The sequence below is a fragment of the Mastomys coucha genome, unplaced genomic scaffold, assembly GCF_008632895.1.
Source record: "Mastomys coucha isolate ucsf_1 unplaced genomic scaffold, UCSF_Mcou_1 pScaffold8, whole genome shotgun sequence".
Classification (NCBI taxonomy): domain Eukaryota; kingdom Metazoa; phylum Chordata; class Mammalia; order Rodentia; family Muridae; genus Mastomys; species Mastomys coucha.
This window is the reverse complement of record NW_022196914.1, coordinates 28,974,440-28,980,005: the sequence shown is the minus strand read 5'-3', so window position 1 is coordinate 28,980,005 and position 5,566 is coordinate 28,974,440. Positions and strand designations below refer to the sequence as shown.

Genomic DNA, 5,566 nt, shown 5'->3' with positions numbered 1-5,566 from the left:
TTTTTTTGGCTCATTACTTGCTTCTACCATACCAAAGTCCATGCAACACTCAGCTCTCTCCTCGTAGAGAAATCAATATTTGAATAATACAAAGAAAACCTTTCTACACTGTACTAAAGTCTATCCCGGAATCTCTTCATTTTAGTCCAATGAATGACTTTTTCTCTAAAATCAATAAATTTTAGATGAAAATTTTCATGAACTCTCAGATAAGAGTTACACTCACCATGTCTAGTACATTCATGTTTGGCAACCTTGGAGAAAATACTCCACTAATCTATACTATCTTGATGAGCCCAAAGTTCTATATCAGAATCACTTTCTATAATAACTCACATTGACAAATTAATAGATATCCTTTTAAATCTTAAAACATTTTCTTCAATCCTAAATACCTTAAAACAATATACAAGAATATAACTATCTAGTCTTTATCCTCATCAGAAACCTGACAAGGATAAATATTACCTGAGAAAACAGGAAATGCAGAGGAAGTAGCTTCCAAACTATAAAACCAACAGAGAGTACTAGCTGCCTGGACAGTCACCCAGCATTCACCTGCAACTCTTGGGCATCCATCTTCAGTCTAGAAGCCTAGAATACTTGACAGGATTCTTGTGAACATAGATGGATATTGGGATATAGATGGATAGTCATACTTTGTCCCCACAAAATTAGTCAATCAACTTCCCAGTGTCCTATTTGTCCATACTTTAGATGACATGCTTTGTGAAGTCTAGGCAAAGGCAGGCTTTTAACCGGTGGCTACGTTTGCCATATTTGAAGTAGACTACAGAGGGAGGTTCTTTGGTGCCCATCATTTTCTTGGAAGTAGATTGGGAGTGCTGTCAGAAGCTGATGTGTCTCACTGTCACAAAAAGTCTTTTATTATTAAAACATCTTAAATGCCATATTCTGTAGATCTCTGAAGTGTTTAAAAACTACCTATATTTTTAAGAGATACATAAGTATGTAGGTGTTTATTTTTTCTAGCCATTTATCTGTTTAAATTTGAAAACAGCTACAGGAGGGCAAACAAAGCTTATTTTGTAATTAACTAATGAAGTGGCTAACAAGACTACTGCTTTGATTAAATGACTACCAACTTGTATTTTTATAATTATCCTAAACAGTTTGAAATAGTAGCTTTTAAGGACTGTAATTGCTTACGTAGGATACCTAAAATATGGTGAAAACATAATATAATATTTTGTAATATAAAGAACCTTAAAATTGTGTCAATATATCAATCAATTCTATACCAATGTAAGTTATTTGGTCTGTTGATGATCTTTAGTTTAAACAGATTCAAAAGTCTACCCTTTCACTTTATTATTTATATATTCTTCCTTTTTCTTTTCATCCTCTCTCTACCACTTTGCCCCTAGGACAGGAGAGAAGAGAAAAAATGATGGAAGAAAGAAAAAGAAAGGAAAAGAAAGAGATCCTCAAATCTTACTGTTTTTGCTTTGTTTCCTCCCAGACAAACACCATTAACAACTATTGACCAACACCTCCTTAAAGGAGGACAGACCTTCATCACCCATGGAACAACTCACCCTGCCTCTTGGGAATGAGTCTGTTTTCTCTTAAGATTTATGTATATATTTTAATTTTCTGAGCTCTGCAAAATGAAACACATCCATCTGCCAAATTTTATTTCTTTGGTTATTTCTAGAGATTTTTCCTGATGAGTAATAGAGCTTGATTATTACTAAAAAAAAAAAAACCAAACAAACAAACAAAAAAAAACAACCAGGTGCAAGGATATAGAAACTTGTGTTCTTTGAGCTTTTACTAATTACATGATAAGTTTTATAAAAATTTGATGTTTCTAATACATTTGCTTTTAATCATTGATCTACCTCCTCATTTCTTTTTTTTTTCCAACAACATAACACTTAGCAAGTATTAATTAGGCCCTGGGTTCAAATTCTAGTATGGAGAGAAATGAATTACCTATCTCCCTGCTGTATTTTATTTACTGTTTGTTTTGTTTTGTTTTTTAAGACATCCTTATATAGTCCAGGAAGACCCTGAACTATGTAGTTTAAGATGACTGAACTCTTTATTTTTTGAGGCAAGGTTTCTCTGTGTAGTCCTGGCTGTCCCAGATCTTGCTCTGTAGATAAGGCTGGCGTTAAACTCAGATCTGCCAGTCTCTGCCTCCCTGGGCTGGGAATAAGGGCGTGTGCCAACATGTCCACTTTGGATGACCGAATTCTTGATTTTCCTGCTTCTAACTTCCAAGTGTTGGGATTATAGGTGGGTGTAAGCTACCTGGCTCCCAAGTGTTGGATTACAGGTGTGTGTAAGCTACCTGGCTCCCAAGTGTTGGGATTACAGGTGTGTGTAACCTACCTAGCTCCCAAGTGTTGGATTACAGGTGTGTGCAACCTACCTGGCTCCCAAGTGTTGGGATTACAGGTGTGTGTAACCTACCTGTCTCCCAAGTGTTGGATTACAGGTGTGTGTAACCTACCTGGCTCCCAAGTGTTGGATTACAGGTGTGTGTTTCTTACTAGAATTGGGTTTTTTTTTTTTTTTGAGACAGGCCCTCTGTGTAGTTATGGCTGGCTTTGAATGAGAGATCTGCATGGATCCCTAACTTGTAGTGTTGGGACTGAAGGCATGAGCCACTGTACTCAGCCTCTGTTCAGTGGATTATACATTTTGTTTTTAATATTATAGTAAAAATGTTTCTGGTATGCAGTTTCTCTCTCTCTCTCTCTCTCTCTCTCTCTCTCTCTCTCTCTCTCTCACACACACACACACACACACACACACACACACACACAAATCAAAAAGTATATTTACTTAGAAAAGTAGATTCTACATCCCAAATGCAAAAACAGGTTGGACTGAGCTTGAATTTCCTGATAGCCTACTCCTAACTCTAAGGAAGAAGTAATGTGTCATCCATTCACATGTCCAGGTATCTGATCCAGGTTGGAAAAATAAACTCAGAATAGTCCCAAGACAATATGGGAAGCCAAGGTAGAGAAACCTAGGATATCTCAGGAATGGTTTTAAGTGAGAAGCCTCTAATCCTACCTGGTTAGTGCTTTTCTGTGAGTTTCTCAATGTGAATCCAAACCTCTTAGAAAGCACCTCCAAACACAAATTATAGCCCCAAGTCTGGAAACCTCTATACAAGAAAAATGTAAATAATGGCTCAAGAAAATTGAGGACCAGATCCCCTTGTGTCCCACAGTTAGAATTAAGAGTTGAAGCCTAGGTGGTTTTCCTCTTCTTGGCAGATGGTCGCTCAAATACATCTCATACCCCTGCTGCCTTTTGTTTAAAGAATTTTGTGTTCTGGGCGCTCTCTTGGCCCCACACAGACTCAAAGGAAGTGGTGTCTTGATCCACAAGGTGGGTGTACTTGGTGCGACCAGACCGTCCAAAATTCTTGACCTGCATAACTTTTGAAAGAATAGTTTTGTTGAAATGGTCTTCAAGAGTAGTTGTACTAAAATCTCTCTTGTAGACTTCTTCACCCTCATCCATGAAGAAGGCACCTCGGTGATAATACTTTTGTAGAAACTTGTATTTGCCTTTAACAGCTTTGTTGGTAATGACTTTGCCATTTGCCTGAAGTTCAGCCCGCCTTTCTTCCTCGGTCAGGTTTCTCATGCGTTCAATTTCTGCTTTCTCCTTTTCAAGCGCTTCTCGGTCTTCTCTCTCCCTCTTGATTCTTTTGAGCTCTCGGACTTTCCATACCTCTTACTCCTCCTCATCATTTTCATCATCAGTACTGAGCGCATCCAGGGCAGCAAGGGACCGCTTGTTCTCCTCTAGCTCTTTCTTGGTCTCTTCTACAATCTTGGGGGTGTACTTCCGCTGCTCTTCAGCCATGTGTTTTGCTTCTTGTTCCAATTCCTTCTGTTTCAATACTTCAGCTTCTCGTTCTTGAACTGTCACCCGATCCTTCTTTCAAATGAAGACAGGCTTAAGTTGCGGCTCTATTTCATCTTCACTGTCTGTGTACTCCTCATACTCAGACTCGGACTCAGACTCCTCCCCAGAACACCCTTCATCTTCCACCTCCATGACTTCCATCTCTTCATTTATTCTCTCCTGTGCTCGCTGGCACACATCATGCCACACCACCGCTCTATTTCTTCATCATCAATTTCTTCCTCCTCTTCCTCACTGCTATCTTCTCGTTCCATGCGCCAAGCATCTCCTACTTCTGAGTCACTTTCTTCTACTTCAAGTTCCACTATTTTTCTGTGCCGAGCCAATCTCTCTTCCACATCTTCACTAATGTGGTTCTGTAAACGCCGAAGTCTGGGGTCACTGGATGAGTCTTCCTTCTGTTCCTCAGGCTCTGCTTCTTGTTCCTTAGCTTTCTTATTGAACTGAAACTCTTTATCCTCTTCATCTGAGGACTCCATAGGGGCATAATCTGGTCTCTTTCCGGACACATAGCGCTTTATCTTCACATTTTCCATTGAAATCTCACAGTCTGTAGTCCAACTCTCAACAAAGGTCAGCAGCAGCTGTGAATGAAAATCCAAGGATCTAGTAGTCGCTCAGTCCCACAAGGCAGGCAGGTGAAACAGAGCGAGCCTTCCTTCTTCCAATGTCCTCATATAGGTCTCCAGCAAAAGGTTTAATCCCAGGTGATCTTGAACTCGTAGATCTTCCTATCTTAATCTGGGATTCATAGCCACTATGCCTCAAGATCTCCATGCCAAGAGTCAGGTCGGAAACTTGTATCTCTAAGCCTCCAGATTAGGGCCACAGGTGAGCCATCTAATTCTGGATTGTAGTTCATTTCAGATATAGTCAAGTTGACAACCAGGAGTAGCCACTACATAAGTCAAATCTTCCTTTATGTTGTCTTGCCTTTTTGTTTTTGTTTTTCAATACAGGCTTTTTCTGTGTAGCTCTGGCTGTCTTGGAACTCAGTCTGTAGACCAGGCTGTCCTTGAACTCAGAAATCCACCTCCCTCTACTTCCCAAGTGCTTGAATTAAAGATGTGCAGCACCACTGCATGGCAACCAAGGCAAGTCTTATAAGGACAACATTTAATTAGGACTGGCTTACAGGTTCAGAGGTTCAGCCCATTATTATCAAGGCATGACCATGGCAGCATCCAGGGAGACATGGTGCAGAAGGATCTGAGAGTTCTACATCTTCATCTGAAGGCTGCTAGTGGAAGACTCAATTCCAGACAGCTAGGAGTAGGATCTTAAAGCCCATGCCCACAGTGATAAACCTACTCCAACAAGGCCACACTTCCAAATAGTTCCCCTCGCTGGGCCAAGCATCTACAAACCATCACATTCTACACTCTAGCCCCAATAAGCTTTTCCAAACATGAGTCTATGGGGGCCATACCTAAGCATAGCATAATAAAAAATACATTTATTCCAACTTCTAAAGTCCCCATAGTATATAGCAGTCTATAGTAGGGTCTTAAAGCCCATGCCCACAGTGATACCTCTACTCCAACAAGGCCATACCTGCTCCAACAAGGTCATACCTCCAAACAGTGCCACTCCCTGGGCCAAGCATATACAAACCATAACATTCCACTCCCTGGTCCCCATAAGC

The 5,566-nt window shown here is 40.2% G+C and overlaps 1 pseudogene; it reads right to left on the bottom strand.

Moving 5' to 3' along the window:
• Window positions 1-3,234: 3,234 nt before the first annotated feature.
• LOC116083870 overlaps window positions 3,235-5,566 on the bottom strand; it is a 3,735-nt pseudogene continuing 1,403 nt past the window's right edge.